Source organism: Crocodylus siamensis, chromosome 1, assembly GCF_052110815.1.
Source record: "Crocodylus siamensis isolate JL-2025a chromosome 1, ASM5211081v1, whole genome shotgun sequence".
NCBI lineage: Eukaryota > Metazoa > Chordata > Crocodylia > Crocodylidae > Crocodylus > Crocodylus siamensis.
In genome coordinates this window covers 139,491,782-139,516,935 of record NC_143395.1, presented here as the reverse complement: position 1 = coordinate 139,516,935, position 25,154 = coordinate 139,491,782, and the positions used below count along the sequence as shown (strand labels likewise).

At 46.9% G+C, this 25,154-nt stretch overlaps 1 protein-coding gene across 1 annotated transcript in view; it reads left to right on the top strand.

Annotated features, from left to right (window-relative positions):
• PCNX2 (pecanex 2) overlaps window positions 1–25,154 on the top strand; it is a 269,742-nt gene that overhangs the window by 173,866 nt on the left and 70,722 nt on the right. The window lies entirely within an intron of this gene.

Genomic DNA, 25,154 nt, shown 5'->3' with positions numbered 1-25,154 from the left:
TCCTGTACCCACTTCTAATTAGAGTCAAGCTTAGAAAGAGAGACAAGCACTGTGCAGACTAATTCGTGAAAGAGCAGGACTTGGTCATCTTGGTGTTCAGCTACCACAAAGTGGGGTGGCATGGGGGCTAGTCAATGGTGACCCTCAGGGCAAATCCTCACTAGGAGTATGGACATACACACTGAAGGCTAAGTTGCTGCTGATCACTTTTATCTACTGCGAGCCAGTATCATGAATGTGGACAGTTATTGTGGAGCATCTGACACCCGCTAAATCCCAGACCCTTTTTACTACAGGATAACTAGTTTATGTACATCCCCTTATGGTTTTCTTTTTCTCTTTTTTTCCCCTTCTTATTTCATTTGTTTTCTTTACTCCTTTCAATTTTTGTCTGCTTTATTACATCCTTCATCCTTGTCCATGAGTTTTAATTTCCAAGTAAACTCTCCTGTCTTCCTTAATTATTTTCAGACCTGTGCTGCCATTCTCCCTCACGTCGAGGAGCACCTTACTCCACAGGTATTCCCACTGAGCTCATTGGGACTGCACATGGCCTGCAGTGCTACTCTTTCATGAACAGGGGTGACACAATTAGTGCTTTAGTACTTTCCATTGATCCACAAATCATTTATACTGGGTATACACTTGACTTCATATGTTTTCTTTTAAGCATCCTGTGTATTCTTGGTGCCTTTCTGTGGTTCTGTTTTGCTAACTAATTTACCCCACATAATATACTAATAGCATGTACCCAAGGGGGCAGATCTACAACTGGTATAAATTGCCATAGACCAATTAAAGTCAATGGAGATGTTGCAGTTTCACAACCAGTCGTTCTTCTATATTTATTAGTAGTTTGTCATTCAGAATATTAATACTGTTGCCTGCCTTCTCAGTGTTGGTCATTTTGTATATACCACATTTCTTTGCCTAATTTGCTCTCTGTTATGCATTAGACATTATAGTCTGGTTCCTGACTTCTTTTTCACCTTCTTTTTTAATATGGAAATAAAAAATCAGACTTGCAGAAGTCTGATACTCATCCAAGTGAAATAAGTGTTTGTCTGAACCTTTGGTACCCTCCCTCCAAAATGTAAATGAAATCACCCTACCTACATTTATATTCATTTTGTCATTAGCACTTCTAGTTTAGGTTCTCTTTTCCTTCACTTCCATTTCAATTTGTTACTGCTTTCATGAACAATTGAGCTTTGTAAGCAGAGCGAGAGTTTGGTTTAGGAGTTCTTGAGTCTTTAAGGCTAGGGACAGACGTTCAAAAAGCCCGAGTCTGAACTGATTCAATCTTTTCAGGTTAGTCTAACCTGGATAGATGGAACTGATTTGCAAGTGAATAGACATTCACTTTTGATTCCAGAAATGCAAGTACATGCCTGCAGTGGTTCAGGCTAGAAGCCGGGGGGCACTAAAGCAGCCCTCTTTTTCCTTCCTCAGCGGCCGCAAGGCTGAGGGAAAGCTGACCTGGGGGTAGGGAGACACGGCCAGGCCCCCAGCTGGCAGCTAAGTATGATTGGGAAGGGGTTTAAATTCCCACGCTGGCCTGCGGGGACCCCAGCTGGGGTGTGCCTGGAAGGGGAGGGGGGAAGCAGCCCTTGCCAAGCATGTCCCCAAGGCCAAACACCGGCATGGGCAGCATCTCAGGTGAAGTGGGGTAGGGAGAAGAATTAAATTCCCCTGTCTCCGCTCTCAGGGGTCTGCTCAGCTTTCCCTCTGCCCCCGCTGGCTGCTCGCACAGTGGGGGGGTCTGGCCAGAGCCAGCTGGCATGGTCCTGCCATCAGGGCTGCAGCTGGGGCTGGGGCTGTGGAGCTGAGTCCAGCTTACTTGCAGGCACTTCTTAGGGTGGACATGGAGGGGCCAGACCAAGGTGGACCATGGGGGGGGCCCAACTAGGCTGGCCGCTGTCTGCGGCTTCGACTAGGATCACAGGAGCTGCACTGTCAGATTGCTTCCAGCTCCTCGTGCCCAGGCCAGGCAAGGCTGTCACACAGCCACAGCTGGCTGGGAAGGGCTCAGTGGGACTGGCCTGGGTCGGGCCATGGGGGCAGGGCCTTTCCCAGCAAGCTGCAGCTGTGTGACAGCCCAGCCTCGCACCATGGGCAGCACCTGGCTGGGCAGCGGGCTACCTGGGCTGGTTTGGAGGTGGTTCAGAGGTGTTTCCACAGCTGCCTCCATGCCCCCTGTCCTGTGCAGTGCCTGGTGGCTGCAGCCACAACACAAACTGCAGGGCTATTCTGCCTCCTTTGCCTCCAGCTGCCACTGCTGCCGCCCTCTGGGTGAGCAGGCGGGAAGCTTCTGCCCAATGTATGGAGCTCTGGCTTCAGCTTCTGAACACCTTCCATCCACTCCAGCTCCCTCATGCAATGAGCAATCCCTGTGGGTGGGCAGAGTGTATGGACGGCATCTGGGATCTGGACCCACATCTCCTGAAGCTTCCACCCGCCTGGCGTGGCAGGAGCAGGAGCCATAGCTGGAGGTGAGGGGAGCAGAACAGCTCTGCTGGGCCCAACCAGCTTCTCCTTGCCTCCAGCAGCTCCTTCTCCTCCCACTTCTGCCCCTGCTGCACTGCTCTGGGTGGTGTGTGGGGAAGCTTCAGTTGGGTGGCATCTGCCTGGCACATGGAGACCTGGCTCCAACTCTCATCTACCTTCTACCCACTCCATCCGCGTGCAGGGGCTGCTCAATGTGCTGGGTGGGCAGAGCAGATGGAAGGTGTCTGGGAGCTGAAGCCAGAGCTCCATACACCGGGCAGAAGCCACTGGGCTAAAGCTTCCCGCCCACCCACCCAGAGTGGGGCAGCAGTGGCAGCTGGATGAGAGGGAGGCAGAATATCCCCACCAGCCCTGGCCAGCACGCAGCTTGTGGTACGGCTGCGGCTGCTGGGTGCTGTACAGGACAGGGGATAAGGTGACAGCTACAGGCATACAAACCCCTGCAATGTACAGCTGCCTGGCTCAGGTCCCACCAGTGCCTCTGACCTGTCCCAAGCAGCCTGCTGCCCAGCCAGCTGCTGTCCATGCCAGCAGGCCAGGCTGTCTCTCATCCATAGCTGGCTGGAAAGGGCCCTGCCTCCCCCAGCCCAGGCCAGCCCTGCTGGGCCCTTCCCAACTGGCTGGAGCTGCGTAACAGCCCCACCAAGCCTAGGCATGGGGACCTGGGAGCAACCTGGCCATGCAGCTCCCACAGCCCCAGCCTGAGCCACAGCCAGCTGAAAAGGGCCTGGCCCCTCCATGCTTGCCCTCAGCAGTGCCCACAGGCTGACTCGGGTCAGCCCCACAGCTCTAGACATGGACGAGGCAGGCAGACGGTGGGGCCATGCCGGCCGGCTCTGGCCCCCTCTCATCCCCACCCCTGCCACTGGGGTGGAGAAGGGGGATAATGCCTTGCAGGTGCTGCTCCACCCTGGCTATGCAGACCCTGGCTGCCAGTGGGACAAGGGATGGAGAGGGAGATTAAATCCAACTCCCTCTCCCCATTTGCTTCAGGCTGTGAATGAAGCTGGCCATGCCCCCTGGATGCAAGGGGGGGTGGGAATACTTGACAGGCTGCTACACCCTGGCCAGGCAGACCCCGGCTGCAGTCCCCCAGAAGGGGAGGGGAAGGATAAACCCCCTTCCTTTTCCCTTTGATTCAAGGGACCATGTCGGGCTGGCATTTGGCCACAGCCCTGTCCTTGTACTGGCTAGCAAGCAGAAGGGAGGGGCTAACTCTGCTCTCTGAAGCAGAGAACACAGTCCAACCCAGGGCTGCAGAGCATGCTGGGATGCTGGGGGACTCTGATTTATCTTAAACCAGGAAGGGGGCTGAGACAGAAGTTCCATAAACTGGTTTGACCTAAGTCTGATACTACATTTAACCATGTTTATCTTAAACCAGTTTTGGCCATTTTGAAACTGGTTTACATGCAGATTTTACATGCTGCTAGAAGTTTAAAACCAGTTTCTGATCACTTAAACCAGTTTGTGTAACTTCTGTCCATAGCCACACACTGTTCCAAAAAAAGTCTACTCATTATATTTGGGCAAGGAACACATGGATGAAAATAATCGGATTGCTTCACTGCTTTAAATTCTGATATGCCAAACATTATTTATGAGAGAAGTCCTTACTTACACAAATAGCCCTGTTGAAGAAAGTGAGACTAATCCAAATTTTTAAGCTCTTCAATACTAAAATATCTATGTCACAGTAAGTGCTGCATGAAATTTCTGTCCAGTCCTGGGCAACCAGCAAATATTTGAATGCATTAAAGGACAGAAATTATAACGGGATTACAAAGAGTGCAGGAGACTCAGGAATTTGATATGGAAGCTTGTTCTGGTTCCTCCCCAAAGCCTTTTTAGAAGAATTCAACCATAGGGTAACTTTGCACACACTACCATGTACAACAGGCAAAGTGCAGCAGCGAAGTGGCAGGTGCATAATAAGCAAGTGGTATAGGATCAGTGTGCCATGGTTGTGTGTGACATTTAATTGAAGAAAACACATGTTGTCCTATTTTTGCAAGGCAAAGGCAGAGAAACATACATAAGAAGCACTGGGTGCTGTTTTTATTATTGTTATGTATTATGCATTAGCGTGGACCCAACTGGGGGAAGAGTAAAGATGGAGAGGAGACATTAGGCTAGTAACCTGGGTACTAAGCTTTTTAGCTATTTAGTGAAGTGCACTTTGGGTCTTTCTGTTGAGTTCATAAAGCAGTTTCTTTATTGCTCATCCGCTATTTTAACTCTATCTTCCAATCCCAGTTTTTCTCCTGGGGTTGGACAACGTGGTTCTTGGGCAACATGCCCTAAAACTGTACAACATGGGGAATTAGAGCAATGACTGGTTTTGAAATTGAGATGGAGAAATGTTGCTTGATAAAGACGAATTAAGTGTCCTGTGTTTTTCATCAGTTGTGCCCAATCCAAAAGCCAGTTCTTTGTGACAGGGTTTAACAGGGATCCCTTACCCTGTTACTGGAAAATGGCATGGCCCTTTAAAGGCAGGGTTTTTGTAGCACAGGCACAGGAAACCCCTGGGGAGAAAGTTAAGGAACAGCCCTGTGGTCAAGTCAGCTGATGGGAGGTAGGTGACCAGAAAGGGGCAGGGTTTAGTACTATATAATCCAGAGCTTGAACCAGAGCAAGAAGTTAGACCTGGAAAGCAGCAAGGTGCAAAAGCCTTGCTGGAAGATTGCTGCTACTGATGACTGCTGGGTAGGGAGCTATGGGAGTGCACCCAAGGGATCAGATTCAGGGCCCAGAAGAAGTATGGTAACCATAGTGGGCTGGGGGCTTGTATTGCTGCTGCAAGGCTTAAGTTTGTGTTTTAACTGATGGTTTGGATGGAACTAGAAAGGGGTGGCTTGGAGGTCCCATTAGTGCCCGAGTGGCATATGATTGCCTTGAGCCCTGCCAGGGGTCAGGCTCAAGGCACAGACAGGGGCCAGAGGAACCCAGAGCCTGAGAAGGGCAGGGCTTCCCCTCCCAGAGAAAGGCAGAGCTTGGGGCCAGAGGGCCTAGAGCCTGAGAAGTGCAGAGATAAAGGCCCTGGAGGGCAAGATAAGGGGCTGGAGTCCAGAAGCCAGGTCTGGAACAGTGGGTCTGGGCTAAGACACCAGCTAGAGTAGAGGGGCTAAAGCCAGGAAGATTAAAGTCCCAACAAGGGAGTAAAGGCCTGAGGTGGCTTGGTGACTTTTGAGACAAGTGTCCCTCTGGATGTAATGTTGCACAACGTCAGTGACTGTGGCATAGGCATGATTATGGGGGTAGCTGGAGGTCACAACTTAAGTCCTTAATGCAAGCTGGGTCAGGACAGTTGACTCCTGGAGAAGAGAGAGCTACTTAGGTGTCAGTCTCAGATGGCAGCCTTGCTTTCATCAAGTTTCCATCAAAGCATGGCAGGCAGGAAAATGAGGTGAGACCTTGCGAGACAGGACAGAGAGAGAGCCTAGCAGGGATAAAGCAACCTGTAGGGGCATCCCAATGGTCCTCAGGCTCTTATTCTCTTACACAGGGACTCTGCTTAACTTGCATGTGTGTGCATGTGCATGTGTGTGTGTGTGGCATGTTATGATATCATATGCAGTCCTGGAAACAGCAGAATTGTGTGTTTATAATAAGAATGCATTTGCCTGTTATCTCCAAGCTCTAGTAATCACTCCAGGTCATGTTTAAAATAAGTGTCTGGATTTCTGGGGTGGGGGTTGATTGTTGAACAAGAGAAGAGATGAGAATGCTGGGAAAGGACAAATTCTCATGCATCCATTTTGTTTATAACTTTGCAATCTCTTAGATGACAGTGCTTTGATGGAGAAGAGCACAAAGTTATCTTGCTGCTGGCAAGTTAGTTTTCCCATGGGAGTCTGACTGAGAAATGTTGTATTTGTCCTTATCAAAAAAACATGATGCAAAATCCAGCTCTAGCCTCTTGCTAATCTGTGTTCTACTCTTGGTTTGGAGAGCCCTGTTTTACTCTTTATTTTCACAGCTGTTCAAATGATTAGCCCATACATGTCAAGGGGAGTGAAAAGGAAATAGCAGTAAATCTTGTTCAACGTATAGGCACTTTAAAGCATCAAGCATCTGTTCCAAAGCTGTTTTCATTCCTTCTTTAAACAAAAAAACTTTATAATGCCATAGCTCTGCTTTCCCCTACTCCTCCCTTCCTCTTTTCTCGTTTTATATTTTATATGTAGGAATGGATAGACTATCACAATAAGCTTGCATTCATTCTAGACATTTGATCACACAAGCACCTGCTAAAGATAGTTTCTGCTTCTGCTCTGATGCATCCCAGTACGGAAACTGCCAATGGAAAACTTTGGATTTTACTAATGAGCCTGTCTTTTGTCATCCTCTTCTTCTTTCTTGTTTCTGTTCTTTGTCATCTGACTTGGTTACTGTTTTGGAGCATGGTACAGTTTGCATTTCTTTTGGGTGTCTAAGTGTACTACTGCTTGGTATAACTAAATCAGTTAAGTCTCCCTAAATACATTAGGATTAAATTTCTAGTCACCTTATTTCCATCTTCCTTTCTTTACTGAGAATATATTAGCAGGTCTTTCTTTTCTGCAGGTTTTCTAATGTATAGATTACTGTTCAAGTTGTGAACAGAAATATAGCCACCTAAAATGGCAAGATTTCTGGGAAAGGAGGGATAAGAAGCCCTAAACTTACTTATATTTACCAAGGACAACATTTCTGTGTTTTAGTGGATAGTTTAAATTCCTGGTGACTTCCTGGCTGCAGAGGGGAAAATGTTTGCCAGTGTGGACACCATTAGCACTGAGCCAAGATTGCAGAGAGATGGAGCATGACGTGCTACATAAAGTGAGAGGTGCCCATGCTGCTCCATCCTCTCTACCCTTTGAAATAATTTTCCTTGCATTCCTTCCACAATAGTACCTCCTGCCTGCCGTCCTCCTGTGTAAGTCATGGTTTCTGGATATGCACACACACAAAAATGCTCTCCATTGTCTTCATATGCAAGCTATACAGGCAATTGTTTATATTTTCCTATTCACATATGTTAAAATTCAGAAAAGTCTTCACTAGCTGTATTCTTCAGTTTTCCTTTGTTTCACAGTGGTATTGTTTGCAAAGGAATGTAGAAGCTATTGTACTCTTTAGTACAGTAGCCTGTGTTTGGCATTGATCAGTACTAGACACTTCAAAGTAAAGTACAGGAATCTCTGTAGCATACAATTATGGAATAACTAGACCCTAAGGGAAATTTTTTCCAAACCTTATGAATTTCAAGGTTGGCTTATGCCCTCAAGCATAAGCACCCTCTTCTACACTTTGTTATGTCCTGTCTAATATCACTGTGGGTGTTCTCATTACCCACATAAACATCTCAATATTTTTTAATATTACTAAGTTCATGGCCTCAAAGATGCATTGTAGCAGTAAGTGTTACACTGGATGGGATTGCATTTTAAAAAGCAAAACAAAGAAAATCCTCTTACAGGTTTTAAATGTAGTTCCTTTTAGTTTCACTGAATGCTTCTGGTCCTTGTATTGTTAAAAAAATTAGGTAAGGGGTACTGATTAGTATTTTGTATATCTCAATTATGACCATTCCTATTCATCTCCTTTGCAAAGTGCTGGGGTACATTTCCAGCCTCTCAAGCTTCTCCTTGTACAGAACACTTCTGTGCCTCTTGTTCTTTCTGCTTTCCATCCCTCATCTTCTCCAGTTTCTGCAATATCTTTTTGAATGGAGTAGCTAGAAGTAGGCGCACAATTCTAAGTCAGGGCATACCATCCTCAGTATTATTTACTGTCCTATTTTGTGCTCACCATTACTTATTTTGCTTTTTTGACAGCCACTGTCCATTTAGTAGAAATTTTCATTGAGTTGGTCACAACATCTCTCTTATCTTTTCCTTGAACGGCTACAGTTAATTTACAGGTCGTATACATTGGAACTCTATATATAAACTCTACAGTAAGCCGGTCAGATCAGTGTGCATGTAACCATAGTAGTGTATTATAGACACTCTTGGCCTGATTTCAGTTCCTCGTCTCTGTGTAGCACTCCTATTGATTACAGTGGGAGTTAAATCGTGAAAGGATTGGAGGATGGACTGAGAGGTTGTTAGCTATTATTTGGTACCAACTCTTTGATTCCAATGGCTGATTGCAGTGGCTAAAATAAGTTTAGATTTTAGAAACATTTATTTATATATTAAAAGAATATAATGGGGCACAGTTGATAAGGTATTTCACTACAGCTTCAGAGCAGGGTTTGAATTCATGCCAAAGTCCCCATGTACCTGCAGTTGATCCAGCTGTGAAATGGGTACCGATCATTCAGAACAGCGAATCAAAGACGGCCAGATAATGCTAGCCATATCATTCTTTTGCATGCTGTTGGGTAAGACATGGGCATTTCTCAACTACACTAGTGCAAAGGGCTGTTAGGCTTGCATGGACCTTCCTAATAAGATGGGAGGCAGAATTTTCCTTTATTACTTTTTGATTATTATAACTAGAGAGTACTGCTGTTTCCAGTCAAGTATTCTTTTGGGGGAAAAAATATGTACTCCTCTAAGATGAAACCGTAGTCTGTATATATTCATAGTAAGATGTACCTTTTCTTGAAACTGGGCAGATAACTAGGGAAGAATACAAGAGCACTTAGACAAATAATTAGGGGCCAATACTGATAGCAGACTTTTAAGGAGGCATATCCGATTTCTGATATACAGCCCATTAGCTTGAAGAACAGTGTCCAACTGGTAGGTCTGTTGTGGTAGAAGGGGTGGGGGAAGGGAAGGAGCATGGGGGGCAGATTGAAGCCCCTGAGATGAGGGAGGGTGTGAGGCTGGGGCAGGGGCTGGGGCAAGCACTGCCCTGCTGGGGCAGGGCACAGCATAGAGCCATGGCTCATCTAGGAGTGTATGGAAGGGGGGACGACTCCTGCCTCTGCATGCACCCCAGGAGGGCATGGGGGGGCATGTGCCCCCAGGATCTGTGCAGGGCAAGAGTGGACTGCCACTGTGGGCCAGGGCTGGGGTTGCACCAGGCTCTTCCTGGTGAAGGGTGGTGATGGGAGGAGCACTGCAGCCACCCCAAAATTCTCCATAGCCCCCTTGACCTCACCTCCCAGCACCACCCCTGCCTTCCCTGAGCGCAGCTCAGCCCAGCCCAGGCCCCACCTAGAAGAGCCCAGCTGAGCCTCGTCTCCAGCCCTCAGTGGCAGCCCACCCCATCCCACACAGATCTGGGGGCACATGGTCCTCCCCCCTGCCCTTCTGGGGTATGTGTGCAGGGTGGAAGCTGCTCCCCCTGCACACCCCCAGATAAGCTGTGGCTCCGTCCTGTTCCCCTGAAAGTAACAGTGCCTGCCCCAACCCCATTCAACCCCTCACCACAGGGGCCTCAATCTGCAGCCTCGCATCCTCCTTCCCTCCTCTTTCCCCTTCCACAACAGACTTATCAGCTGGATGCAGCTCTCCAAGCTGCTGGGATGTGCTACTCACCACTTACGTGCCGCGTTGTGGCTCCACACATACACAGGGCATTTATTTGTCAAATTATAGGCCACACCAAGCAAAAATGCTATTTTCCAATACAGTCAATTTCCTTTATTTTGGTGCCGATCTGATACGTTGGTAGCAAAAGGAGTATCGGGGGAAGTGTGGGTCCCTTACTGAACAGAGGAGGCAACCCTGTGACCGAGGATGCAGAAAAGGCCAAAGTGCTCAAAGCCTTCTTTGCCTCAGTCTTCATAGGCAAGGTCAGCTCCCAGACTACTGCACTGGGCAGCACAGTTTGGGGAGGAGCCCTTGGTGGTGAAAGAACAGGTTAGGGACTACTTAGAAAAGCTGGATCTGTAAAAGTCCATGGGGCCAGATGGGATGCACCAAAGGGTGCTGATGTGATGGCAGAGCCATTGGCCATCATCTTTGAAAACTCATGGCGATCAGGAGAGGTCCTGAATGATTGTAAAAGGGCAAACATAGTGCTTATATTTAAGAAAGGGGAAAAGGAGGATCCAGGGAACTATAGACCAGTCAGCTTCACCTCAGTCCCTAGAAGAATCATGGAGCAGAACCTCAAGGAATCCATTTCTAAGCACTTGGAGGAGAAGGAGGTGATTAGGAACAGTCAACATGGATTCACCAAGGGCATGTCTACGATGAGATGGCTGGCTCTGTAGATGTAGGGAAACCAATGGATGTGGTGTACCTTGATTTTTAGTGAGGCTTTTGATACTGTTTCCCACAATGTTCTCGCAGGCAAGCTAAGGAGGTATGTGCTGGATGAATGCACTATAAGGTGGATAGAAAACTGGCTGGAGTTTCGGGCTCAGAAAGTAGCAATCAATGGTTTGATGTCTAGCTGGCAGCTGGTCTCAAGTAAAGTGCCCCAGGGTTTGGTCTTGGGGGCAGTTTTGTTCAATGTCTTCATCAAGAACCTGGGAGATGGCATAGAGTACACCCTTAGCAAATTTGCAGATGGCACCACGCTGGGGGGAGTAGTAGATATGCTGAAGGGTAGGGCTAGGATTCAGAGTGACCTAGACAAATTGGAGGATTGGACCAAAAGGAATCTCATGAGGTTCAACAAGGACAAGTGCAAAGTCCTGCACTTAGGACAGAACAATCCCATGCACCGGTATAGCCTGGGGGCTGACTGCTTGTCAGCAACTCTGCAGAAAAGGACCTGGGGGTTACAGTATCCAATAAGATGAATGAACCAGTAGTGTGCCCTGTAAGCCTGTAAACCGGCCTACTGGGCTACATTCATAGGTGTGTTGCCAGTAGGTCAAGGGAATTGATTATTCCCCTCTGTTTATCACTGGTGAGGCCACATGTGGAGTAATGTGTTCAGGTTTGGGTCCCCCACTACAGCAAGGATGTGAGCAAATTGGAGAGGGTCCAGCAGACAGTGACAAAAATGGTGAGGGGGCTGAGGGACATGCCTTTTTAGAAAGACTGAGGGAACTGGGCTTATTTAGTTTAGATAAGAGGAGTCTGAGAGGGAACATTAATGGCAGACTTCAACTACCTGAAGGAGAGTTCAAAGGAGGTTGGAGTTACACTGTTTTCAATGGTGGCAGATGACAGAACAAGTCTTAAGTTGCAGCAAGGGAAGTTTAGGTTAGATCTTAGGAAGAGTTTTCTCATGAGGAGGGTAGTAAAACACTGGAACAGGTTACCTCAAGAGGTGGTAGAAGCTCCATCTTTGGTGGTTTTCAAAACCTGGCTAGACAGCCTTGGCTAGGATGATTTAGTTGGGGCTGGTCCAGTTTTGAGCAGTGGGTTGGACTAAATGACCTCCTGAGGTCATTTCCTACCCTGACTTTCTATGAAATGCATATATACTGACTTGAAAGTAACAGAATAGAGATTGCAAAAAGTTAAGCAGATAAGTGTGTTAGTTTGTACTTTCTAGGATAAGAAAAGGTTTGATAGAGAAGAATAGAAATATTTGCTAACTGGGCAAACCTGGTATTTAAAGAACTATGTTCAAAGTTGCTAAGAGCTTTACAGAAATGGAGAATATAAAAAATTCAAAACTTTTAAAAAAGGTTGGCAGTATCATTTTAACTATTAACACTCTTCTTAAATTTTGCCTGTGGCAGTTAGTAAAGTAAATTGAGGCTAATTGAATAGGAGTCTGATGCATGAAAATTAACTGGGAGGACATTGGAGGTTCAGCACTCAGTAGTTCCCTGCCGTGTTAAAGGCGCATTCAAAACTCCAATTCGTTGAATCATTCTAAGAAAGACAGAGTAAAGCAAAAATAGGGAGTCTTCAGAGAGAGAACACGTGCAGAGACCAGGCAAGAACACAAACAGAGATCAAAACCCAAACCGGCAAAACAAAAAAGAAATGAGAAAACCGGCAAAACAAAAAAGAAGGAAACAAAAAAGGAAAAATCATGCAGTGAAAAAGAATCTGAATAAAAAATGACATAGGGTCATAATCAAGAATACCAAACACAGAACCAAGCACAAAGAAAAAACAAAAAATTATAAGCAACAAAAAAGAAAACAGATTTTTTTTTAAAGAAGCATTCAAAAGAGAAGTCAATACTAGGACATTAGAGAACTGATGATAATTCTACAAATCAAAGTAAAGGAGAAGAGCTGGAAGTTAGCAGATTTTGAAGTAAGTTGAAAGAACTTTTTAAGGACCAGTGTTTTGATTTGGATTCAATGCGGCTGTTCTACAAATTCTGGAAATCTGACAAGATCAAATAATCTTGAAATTTCTGTAATTTTGAAGCCTTAAAGTCTACTGGAATTGAAGAGAAAAGGGCATGACCTAAATTTACTGTTTGGATCTGAACCATGCTAAAAATTATGGGGTGAATTGTGTAAGGCATAATTGAATGTGTGTAGATCAACTATGCCTGACAAAAGACACCGTTGTGCCTTTTAATACATGAGCACCTCTTGGGCTAAATTTTCCAGCTTACACAACTATGTAAGCTAACTAACACCCCCAAAATTGGTGTGCATGTATGAAGTAGGCAAACTAATTTTCTGCCTGGATGGAAGCACCCTGCTTTGATTCCTGCCCCACAGTACGCAGCTGTAGTATTATTATTTAAGCAGCTGAGGAAGTCAGTTGACTTAATGGCTTATTGTTCTTCATTCCATAGGTTTGAACAATTGTCTCTGCTTTTCAAAGGTCTTGATTAGTGCTAATCAAGCTAACCTTTCTTAGGGTAATTTTGGTATCTTTTAACTTATCCTGGTTTCTTTCCTTTTATTTCACAGTCCTGGAGTCTTTAGCTCATCTCAGAATCACACATCCATCTAGGAGAGCAGTCTTTAGCAGCACCTAGGGTTTCAGCTTTAATTAAGCAGGACATGGAGGACAAATCCCTGCTCTATACAGTCATAACTCTGGAAAAATCTTTTTTTGCTTCAGTCTGCCTTTCAAAAACCAAGGTGTGCATTACATTCTGGGGTGTGATGTATGCAATTAAAATATGATTCAGGCTCCCTTTTATTGTAGTGAGCATTTCAACCTAGACCTGGGGTGGGCAAAATGGTGGATCCAGCCAGCAGCCAGACTCCATTTACCATCATCCCTTGCCTGCGTTGCTCTGTCTGGTTTCCATGGATACCCCAGGAGCAACAGGACCATGACAGCGCAGGGCCAGGGTTTTCATGGAGACCAGCCCAAGCAGTGCTGGCAGGGTGCACAGCTAGGTGGGGAGCTGCTCCAGGGCTGGAATCTTGTGGCGGTGATGGTGTGGACCAGAGCCAGGGCAGAGCTGTGATCTTTTACCCTTATGCTCCAAGCAAAATCCCAACCCCAGTGTGAGAGGGGAGGCAGAAGCCCCCCCAGCATGACCCGGACCCCTGATCAGCGCACCTCAGCACTTACTGTAGGAGCCGAGATGAGCAACAGCTAGGAGAAGTGACCACAGATGCAAGCTCGGCAGTTTCACAGCTGCCTGAGCCTGCGTATCAGCGAGAGCTGGGGGCATGGCTTCCAAGCAGCATGGACTGCTCAAAAGGCAGCAGGGGAACCAGCTGGCGGCGAGCTGGGGAGAGAGGAGGAGAGCAGCAGCTGGGAGATGCCGGCTCTGGAGCTAGAAGGCTCCAGCTCCAGCCATGGGGGAAGGAGCCAGCTGTCCACTGGGGGACCACAACTGGTGAGACAGAAAGCAGACTCGGTGATCAACCAAGGCAGGGGAGCTCTGTGGAGGAGCAGTAACCAGGAGGGACACTGCTGGGGAGCAGCAGGACTTCGACCAGGAGCCTGGGAACCATGGTTGAGGGCGAACCCTCAAGCCTGCAGCCATCCTGAGTGGGCAGAGCCCAGAAGCGGGAGAGAGGTGACGCCAGTGATAAGGACCAGGGCAACAAGACCTCAGCTCAGCATGGCTCCAGGGCGGGGACGCCAGAAGAACTGGTAGGAACGGGGGGCAGGGTCAACCTCAGTACCCACGCCTACTAGAGGAGAGGGGATGCACAAATTTCCTGAAGAGATAAAAGGGGCCCCGAGAGAGAGAGGGTGATGATCTCAGAAGCTCTACTGGCAGGAGCCGACATTTGCAGTTAAGTTGTAGTTGACCCTGGCTGGAACAAGTTTATTTCTTAGAAGAGGGGAAACCAGCCTGAAGACAAGTGGTGGACCCCTGAAGGTTAATGGCCAGGAAGACCCAGCCCTTTCAAGGCAGGCAGTGCAGGGAAGACCTGTGGGGAGCCGCATCTATCCAGGCTGAGGATATGGTAAGGGTGGGGTAAAGGGGAGGTTTGGAGCCCCACAAAGATCTCCCCTATGGTCGAGACCCCTCTGGGCCCCCAACAGGGAACTGCCTCCCCAACAATAACATCGAATACGTGGCAGGCAAGAAAGGGGCAGCGTCCAGACCATCTAGGTGGCACCAGAATAGAGTTTCACTCTGACGTTCCTGGGGGGCAGGGCATCGACAAAGAGGTTCCCAAAGCCTTACAACAACTACCAGTGACACCCAGTCCCGGCCCTGGTCCTGAACCAGCTCCCTGCCCAGCCACCCATGTTGCCAGCACGGTTCAAGTCAGTCTCCATAGAAACTGTTGCCTCACATAATTGTGGCCCTGCCGCTCCTAGGACCTCCATGGAAACAGGCGCAGTAACATGGGCAGGGGTTGCTGGAAAATGGAGTCTGCTGCAGACCAGATCCAGCTATGGACCAGACTTTGCCTGCCCCTAGCCTAGACTCTTGCTTGCCTTACAGTTGACCAGAAAACCACAAGATGTTTGTGCCAAAATGGACTGTTCAACTTTGTTTCTATAATTGTAATGGAATCATTCTGCTTCTTTCATGATATTGAACACACTTCCAATTAATCCCATCATCTCTGCCTTCTGATATCCTTTACATCTTCATGTCTACCTACTGCTTCTCCCACTGGAGAATTCTTGCTTCCCTACTTACCTACCCAAATCCACTTTTCTTAACTTTAAGCTTTCTCTGCCTGGTGCAAACAGCCTAATACTTCCCAAAAGGAAACTGAGGGACCCTCCTTCATAAAACTTCTACAGCATGGTGCTTTTTCTCTCCTGGCTGGATTAAGGTAAAAGTGTGGATCTTCTGGTATTTACCTTTCAAGCACCCATGAACGACTGGTACCTCCCGAAACTGGGGGGGCACCATTTGTAAGCGGCAGCAGCAGTGACCAGGGACCGCTTGCAGATGCCGTCAGTGGTGTTGGGAGTGGGAGGGGAAAGGGGGGTGGTGGATGGTGAGCCAGGACTGCCCACAGATGCCGGTGGGAGAGGGTGGGGGTGGCAAGAGGTTAGTGGAGACCACTCGCAGATGCCAGTGGCCACATCAGCAGTGGCGGGGGAGGAGGGAGTGACGACCATCCACAGAAGCTGGCAGTGGCTTTGGTAGTGGCCAATCACGGGGGGGGGGGTACATGTCACCTCTATATGTCACCTGTGCAGGCACCCTTCCCTCTATTTGACTGAACCCCTCCTACTATGCATATATTTTGCACATTATTACTGTCCTTCTCGATTCTTTTTATTCTGTTTTCTTGATTGGTGTGTTTAGAGAACTTAGAAGGAAGGATAGATACAAGTGCCATTGCTGTATTTGGTTCTTCAACCTGCCCATAGGGGTACTGAATAAAAGAACAAGAGCTAGTGAGAGACATCAGGAACCAGATGGGATGTTGACTTTAAATTCAGTTAGACGTTTAGAAACATTCAAACATACTTGCTTTTCAGGGGAAGCGCCCAAAGACTTGCTCAGAGTTTCTGTGAAATAATGTTATTTAGTAAGAAATCCCATTACTAAAGTAATTATCAATTTGGGTGAGGCAGGGTGACCAAATTTGAAGAAAGAAAGTGCCTGTGGAAAACCCAAATTACCCACACTCCCTGAAGTTCACTTTAAGAAGCTCTGCTTGACAGCAAAAAGCCCAGAAGTAAATGTGCAGCTGAGTTTGGGCCTTGTTACACCCTGTACTTTGAGCTGCTCAAGTGTTGATCAGTGCTAGTGCTAGCTCAAGTTTGGAGCTTTTCTGACTTCTCCACCTGCACAGCTATGAGTTGCCATTAAAGAGCTGGCAAGCAGAGTCCTGACTAGCACCTACCTCTGTGAGTTGCCATTACTGGGCTGGTGACCCCAGACAGGCTTCTATACCTGCTTTAGGTGGGAGGGTGTGAGAAATGGTTTGGGGGAGCAGGAACATTGAGTGGGGAGGTGGAGAGTTAATGGAATGGGGGTGGGTAATGAAATGGGAGGTGGAAAGCAAATAGGGTGCGTGATGGGTGGTGAAATGAAGAAAGTCAGCCACTTAAAATAAAAATTAGTTAAAAAAAAAGAGAGAGAGAGACTCATGTTTTAATAAATTGGGATCGTGTCATATGTGGGGCGTGCTGGTTTTACTTCCCAGGGTGCCTGGGAGGTGGGAGCAGTGAACGAAGGCACATTTGGGGGATCTACTTCTCCTGCCCCAGGAAGGAAGCCCCAGCTCAGGGGGACTGAGTCTGATCTCCTGCCCTGTTCCTCCCTCCACCTCCCTTAGGTCCCATTCCTGGACCTATCCATGCCCTGTGATTTGACTACCTGGCATGTGCTCTGCAGACTGCTTGCATGGGGTTGCACCCCTGGCAGGTGGGAAGGTCACGCCCCCGAGGGCAGGAGGAGGAGTGCCAGAACTTCCACCTGGGCAGTAGAGTTCAAGGGTTAGAAAGTTTTTTCAGACAGACAGGAGGGTTGGGGAGAGGACTTAGCATCCTGGGATGCTGGGGACTGCAATTTAGGTGGCTCATTTATAGGGAGTGGCCACACATTAATGGAACACGAGCTGGGTAACAGATCAGAGACAAACCTGCCCTGGAGTAGTGTAACTTTAAGTTACCTAAAATGTGCTTAAAACTAGTTTCAGGTGTTAATGTGTGGGCAGTCTAGGGGTTAAGAACTCCAGGAGCTACCTAAAATGAATGTGTAGTAAGTCCCTTTGATTATTGGGTGCAGTATAGGATAGTCTAATGTTATGCAAATACTTTTAGCCTTTAAGAAGATACAAACAAAACTTCAGTTCCTATAACTGTGGAAGATTTTGAAGTCCAGTAGGGACTCACCGTAAGATATTTCAACAATTTGTACTTATTTCATTGTATTCAGTATGTTGCCCTATGTCATTACAAAAATTAAGTTTATGCTTTGAAAATATGTGGATGAAGCCCTGGGTTTTTCCTGCACTGTTAAGGAAATCAGCATTCTTCATCTGGTATATTAAGGCTACCTTGTTCAAGGCCTAAGTTAAGTGATCTACAGTACAGTTTAGATGACAGCTTTTAAAGCTGTGGCATAGCTGCAAAAGCTGCTTTTCTTTCTTTTCTATCTTAGCATTCAGTCTGCATTACCTGCTTCTGAAGCTACTAAAGTACTTTTGCTTTCCTATAATTGCTTCATACATATATCAGAAACAGGCTTCCACAGCAATGTTCTGAACAGAAAGATTTTTCACTCATAATTTTCTCAAGTAATGATTGATTTCTATGGATTGATCTTTATGGAAAAAAAGTCTCTATTTTATCACCAGTATCTGCTTAACTTTGTGCTTCAGGTGGTTAGGGGGTCTCATGAGAAAAACCTTCTTACTGGCTCTCAGGTTCTCAGATGGAAAAATGTGTGTCAGATACAATATTGACTTTACATCTGATATTGTCTCATGGAATTAAAAAGCATCATGGAATGTGATTATAAACTAATGCCTTAATATACCTATTTTGAATTCATCCATGTTGTTTGGTAAGAATGGGAAATTGCTCAAATTCCATGACATGGTCCTCATTTACCTTTTTAATTCCCTCTGCCAGGCATCATAGAAGATGGGCCTATGTTCTCTGACAGACAAATTCTGGCAATCTAATCATATTAAAATAATTCTTCATATTCAGGATTGCTGCATAAGACCACCTCTGCTCTTACCCTTTTTTTACTGCGTTAGAATTAAAGACTTTCATTACATCCCACCAGGCCCACTAGAAAGAAAAGTAATTGAGATCAATAATACATCAAATTAAATGTTAATTCATGCAGATAGTGCGCTAATATTAACTAAGAGTTATATGCACACCTGCAGAGTGAGCCACATGGAAAACTTGCTATTTCTAAGCAAAGCTCAATAGCACATGGAAAGCTGAGGAAAGCAGTATTATCTCTCCAGCACTTTCTCTGTGAAAAACCTTGTACACATTTCTTATGGTTGGCTTTCTGTGGCTTTCATAGAGGAAATATTGCTGCAAATTGGAGAATGAGGCAAGAGAGGTTTGTCTTTTTGCCCTTAGGAAAGCCACTGGCATTTTCCCAGCAAGTTGATTTTGGAAATGTTACAAAAGGCAGTGATTTATTAGGGTGATATCTTTTATTGGACCAACTATGTAGTTGGGATAAAGATAGACATTCATTGTCAGGATGGCAGTAGCGTACAAAAACTTCAGCTCTAAAATTTCATCTCTCTTGATTGGGATGTGCATGATGGCAAAGGGAAGAGATGTGCTGCTAAATGGGACAAAATGGGAGAGAAGAGACTTGGGGAGTAGTGAATAGAGAAGTGTGGGCTCAAGCAATGTCAGCACTTCTACATGAAAATGAGATGTTTGCATATTAAAAAGCACAGATCCTTCTCTTGTTCTGTCAGTGGAAACCGCACCCCCCCATGACCACACAGTGAAGCTGGGACTCTGTGGTTTTTCCTGTCTGATTTTTAGCATTCCTCAACTCCAACCCTGTAAAGGAGATGTTCATTTAGCATCCAAGCCAGTTGATGCCCTGCTTGACACACTTAAGAATGAATCCATATCTATGGATAGATAATAAACCAAAAGAAACCTGGAATTATAACTCTTTCAGAAAAGTTGCCATTATGCCATTATGCCTATCGCTGTTATAGAAATGGAATGATCAGTAGCCACAAAAAATATAAAATATCCTTGGGTTAGGGTATTCATAGATTCATAGATGCTAGGATTGGAAGGGACCTCTATAGATCATCGAGTCCGACCCCCTGCATAGGCAGGAAAGTGCTGGGTTCCGACAACCCCAGCCAGATGCCACCCAACCTCCTCTTGAAGACCCCCAGGGGAGGGGAGAGCACCACCTCCCTTGGGAGCCCATTCCAGACCTTGGCCATCCTAACTGTGGAGAAGTTCCTCCTAATGTCCAGTCTCAATCTGCTCTCTGCTGGCTTATAGCCATCATTTCTTGTGACCCCAGGGGCACCTTGTTGAGTAGGGCCTCACCAATTCCCTTCTGCGCCCCCGTGATGAATTTATAGGCAGCCACAAGGTCGCCTCTCAACCTTCTCTTGCAGAGGCTGAAGAGGTCCAGGTGCCCATATCTTTCCTCATCGGGCTTGGCCTGCAAGCCCTTAGCCATACGAGTGGCCCTTCTGTGGACCCTCTCCAGGTTATCCACATCCCTCTTGAAGTGTGGTGCCCAAAAGTGGACGCAGTACTCCAACTGCAGTCTGACCAGCGCCCGATAGAGGGGAAGTATCACCTCCTTGGTTCTGTTTGTCATGCATCTGCTGATGCATGACGAAGTGCAGTTAGCTTTTTTGATGACTTCGTCACACTGACGACTCATGTTCATCTTAGAGTCTACTAGGACTCCAAGATCCCCTTCTGCTTCCATGCTACCGAGCAGGCCATTTCCTAGACGGTAGATGTGCTGGACATTTTTCCTCCCTAGGTGCAGCACTTTGCATTTCTCCTTGTTAAATCGCATTCTATTGTTTTCTGCCCATTTGTCCAACCTGTCCAGGTCTGCCTGTAATTGTTCCCTGTCCTCCGGTGTGTCCACTTCTCCCCACAGTTTTGTATCATCCGCAAACTTGGATAGAGAACACTTCACTTCCTCATCCCAGTCACTGATGAAGACATTGAAGAGTATCGGTCCAAGGACCGATCCTTACAGGACCCTACTGCCCACTCTTTTCCAGGTCGATACCGGCCCATCCACTACCACTCTCTGGGTATGACCCTTTAGCCAATTTGCCACCCACCGGACTGTGTAATCATCCAAGTCACAGCCTCTTAACTAGTTCACCAGTATGGGATGGAATACCATATTGAAGGCCTGCTTGAAGTCTAAGTAAACAGTGTCAACCCCTACTTCTGTGTCCAGGTGTTTTGTAACCTGGTCATAAAAAGAGACCAGATTAGTCAGGCATGATCTACCTGCTATGAACCTATGCTGGTTTCCCCTCAGCATAATTTTTCCTGCTGGGCTCTCACATATATGAGCCTTAATAATTTTTCCAAAGACTTTGCCAAGGATGGAGGTGAGACTGACTGGGCTATAGTTGCCTGGATCCTCCTTCTTCCCCTTCTTGAAAATACAGACCACGTTGGTCCTTTTCCAGTCCTCTGGGACCTGTCCCGTGCACCACGAGAGCTCAAATATTTTTGCCAATGGCTGTGCAATGACATCAGCCAGGGCCTTCAGTACCCTTGGATGGAGCTCATCCAGTCCTGCCGACTTATACACATCCAGTCCTTCCAAGTGACTCTACACCATCTCAGGGTCAACACTTGATATATTAAAGGTTTTTAAATAACACTAGAGGTAATCAGAATATAGTGGCCCTGAAAAAATAGAAAAAACTTTGGGATACAATAATGTTAAAATCATTTCAGCCACCACTTTTATTTTATTTTATTTTATTTTGTATACACTGCCATTACAAATTTAAAAAAATGTATTTTGAAAAGTTTAGGAAGATATTTTATGTTACTGTAGGTGAGAAGGAAGCCTAAATTTAAAACAAAACCATTTTCCTGGCCTTTTAATAGTTGGATGTTGCTAAGCCTGTACAAGTATTGCAAGGATTATGACTATATCTATCCTGTTGTGCTGCCATAAATCAGGGATGTTTGGATGATCCTGCCTTGAGCAGGGGCCTGGACTATATTACTTCATGAAGCTCCTTCCAGCCTTACTTTCCAATGTGCCTACATTGTTTTGGCAGACAGCAGCCAACACAAGCCACAAAACTGTGTACATGCACACACGTTTAGCAGCTCCTTGTGGCTCAACTGCATAGCTAAAGCACCAGAACACAAAATGCAGTATGGGAAGGCAACAGCTGCTACGTGAATTGTGGGAGCCAACCAGAAGTACTGGAGTAACTGCAGGCACCTTCATTCACCATTAGGAAGCAGGAGAAGCCCTCTAACTCTGCCAGCAGAGTGGAGGTTTCTACTGCCACAGAAGATGTGGGTCTGAAAGCCATTCAAAGTTTTACCAGGAGAACTGGAGAGCAAATGAAACTGAAGAGCTTGTGGTGTTACAAAAAAGGAAGAGCAGGTGCTGGTGGTCTCAGAACAGAATTAAGAACCCTAAATTGCTTGGGCAAGATTCTACATTGTGCTTAAGAGCAAGCTCGCAACCCAGCAGGACTGTTATTAATGTGGGGCTAAGCCATCTTTCTACAACACCAGGTTTGGGCTGCTCTAGGGATGAGAGACCGTCATGAAACTTATGTTGGCTCTCACACCTCTCTGAATGAATGCAGTTCCTCTAAGCTGACTTACAGATTACAGTGTTGCTCAAAATCTCCGGCATGCCTTTCCCAGGTGCTCCCTTGGCATGTCCCCTTGCTAGAAGATCCCTGGAAGAACCCTTGTGGTGGTTTTCATCAGCTCCTGTGCCCAGTGAATTTATCCATGGCTGAACCCTTGGAGTCCATTCCTGCTGCTTTGTAGGGCTGTGCGAGGCTTCAGACTGTGCTTCAGATCTGGAGAAGCTTTGGATGCTGAAGTGTCCGAAGCAGCATGTCCATATTGAAGCACTGGCTTTGTTAGGCTTTTTGAAGTGGTTAGGAGCTTCTGAACTGCTTCGGAAAATCTTTGGAGCTGCTTCGGAGATCTGGCCATAGGTTGTAATGGGGAATCAATGAAATATCTATAACTTTGTTGTTTTTTGTTTGATTTGGATGAAACTTGCAGGGGTGGTAGCTTCTGCTGAGAGCATGAAGCCTGCCACATTTCAAGAAGATTGGTGAAGATACAGTTTGAGGGGAACTGTACTCCAAATTCTTGAAAGCAAAACTTATGTCATGTATATGTTATACCACAGCGGGGTGAAAACTGCGGGGGTGGTAGCCCCTGATGAGGCCACAAAGCCTGCTAAATTTCAAGAAGGTAGGTGCAGGGGTTTGGGGGGAACTGCACCTCAAGCTGCAGACAAGCAAAACTCGTGACATGGGTGACACTGTGTGTTAAGGTGCAGCAGGGTGAAATCTGCAGGGATGGTAGCCCCTGCTTATGTCCTTGAAACTTGGCAGGCTTTGTGGCCTCAGCAGGGGCCACCACCCCTGCAGTTTTCAGCCCACTGCACCTTAACACACCCAGGGTCATCTATGTCACGAGTTTTGCCTGTCAGCAGCTTGAGGTGCAGTTCCCCCCAAACCCCTGAACATATCACCTTGAAACTTGGCAGGCTTTGTGGCCTCACCAGGGGTACCATCCCTGCATTGTTGACCCCCCTGTGACTTAACACATAGACGTGACATGAGTTTTGCTTTCAAGAATTTGAGGTACAGTTCCCCCAAAATCCCTGCTTTGGAGCCACTTCAGCCAGATCAAAGTGGGAACCTGATCCAGAGCTCCAGATCGGAACCCTGGTATCCAAAGCGGCCAGATCCTAAGCTGGATTGAATAGCTACCTACTTGCACAGGCCTACTGTTTTTGCCTTTTTCATCAGTTTAAAGGAACCGGAGAGGTTATGAAGACATCTCACTGATGTAATCCTGACACTGGCACCCTTTATAGGCTTGGTGTAGCAGGGCACTAGGGTGCCTGCTACTGATAACAGGAATATGGGCTCAGCTGCCACTCACCAGGGCAGCACAGGTGTGGGTTGCCAAGGCAACCAGTCTGGACAGCTGACCAGAAGGGGGCAGGGCCTGGCCTATATAAACAGAGAAGGCTGAGACCAGAGTCAGTTCTCCTCTGGCAGTGGGGGAAGGTGTAGCTCTGTTGTAGTATGCAGAGCATGTAGAGCAGAGAAGCCTGGTGATCTGCATGAGGATACTGGGGTGGAGGAAACCCTAGGAGAGATATGAAGGAAGGTTAGCCAGGTTGGCTGGGAATTTACGTTATAGCCAGGGGATTTGTATTTTTGGTTTTGTTGTTACACCGGAGGACCAGGCGAGGCTGGGGGTGGAGGAGGCCTCATAGGAGCTCCCCAGTAGTGAGGGGGGTTTCTAGTGTTCGAGAGTGGTGCTGCGTTTTGGGGTGTCCCAGCCCCAGTGGGGGCAATATCAGGAGGAGCCCAGTGTGGGCGCAGGCAAAAAGCCCCAGTGGGGCGTAAGACCCGGGAAAGGGGTCTGGGGGCCAGGTAAGGCTGAGGCTGCCTGAGCCCAACTGGGGGAAGCCCAGCAGGCGTAAGACCCAGGAAAGGGGTCTGGGGCCAGGTAAGTCCGAGGCTGCCTGAGCCCTGATTACGGGAGTCGCAAGCAGGCCCCCAGTGTGGGCGAGCACGAGGCACAGGCCCCGGTTGGGGGCGAGAGCATGGGGAGCGTGAGGCACAAGCCTCGGCTGGGGGCGAGCGCGCACGGAGACGCCCCAGGTGGGGGTGAGCATATTGAGCAGGCCCCAGTGTGGGTGACGTGAGTGTGGGGGACAGGCCCAGTGCGGGTGACGGTAGGACTTACGGGGAGCCCCTAAGGCTAGAGTGCACCGGGGCAACTGGACAGATCATTGGCTAAGTTACATCAAGGCACTGTTTCAAAGCAGATAGAAAAGGCAGCCTCCCCTAAACATTTAAAACATCAAAGACGTGGCGGGCGAGATCGGTGAGGATGCATTGACACCGGCTTGACACGGTAGCCAGTGGGCACTAGGGGAGGTCACGGCACCCCTAAAGGTTGTCACACTTGGCCAAGTGAATTTTTTTTTTTATTTTATTCTCATTTTATTGAAGGACATAATTAATTCTCCCAGACCTGCTTCTCCAGGCTGCTGTAAGGATTAATAATGTGTATTAAGGTAAAAATTTCAAGGGGATGGGGCTTAGGAGCCTATCTTGTATTGGTGCTTTTGAAAAGCTTATCTGTAAAACCTGTGAATTACCACAGAGAAGAAAAGTGCTCTGTAACGACCAGACACATCACCTTTGGCTGCCTCTACTTGGGGATTCCTTTCCATTCATGTTGGTATAGAATTAGCCATGACTGCTAAAAGAATATGTATTTCTAACTGGACATATTATATCCAATCCCATTGGACCCTGAGTTTGTTGCAGTGATCAGTGCATTTTTGATCCCCAGATTTTTAGTACCGCTCATAATGTCTAGGAACGTAGGCATGAGCTATCTAATAAACTGTCTCTTGGTCCAGGAGCTTCCATGACAGCTGTGCTCCCTGAGACAATGAAAAATACTGACTGATGGGGGAAGGCTCTATAATATGGGAGGCAAAGTTCTTGCAAGCTTCACTTCTCTCAAGAGATGAGAATAACCATGGGCCTTCGTGTTTTAAAACTAAATACAGAATGCTTGTATGTGATTTGCCTTTCCCTCGGCAAATGTTGCATCTGCACATGTATATGGAAAAAAAACCTGTAGAATTTTAATCAAGCTATTTCTTTTAAGGGCTGGGAAGGAAGTAAGATATAATTTATGTTTTTGAATACTTGGGAGGTACTATGGAGATGTGTAGATGCTCCC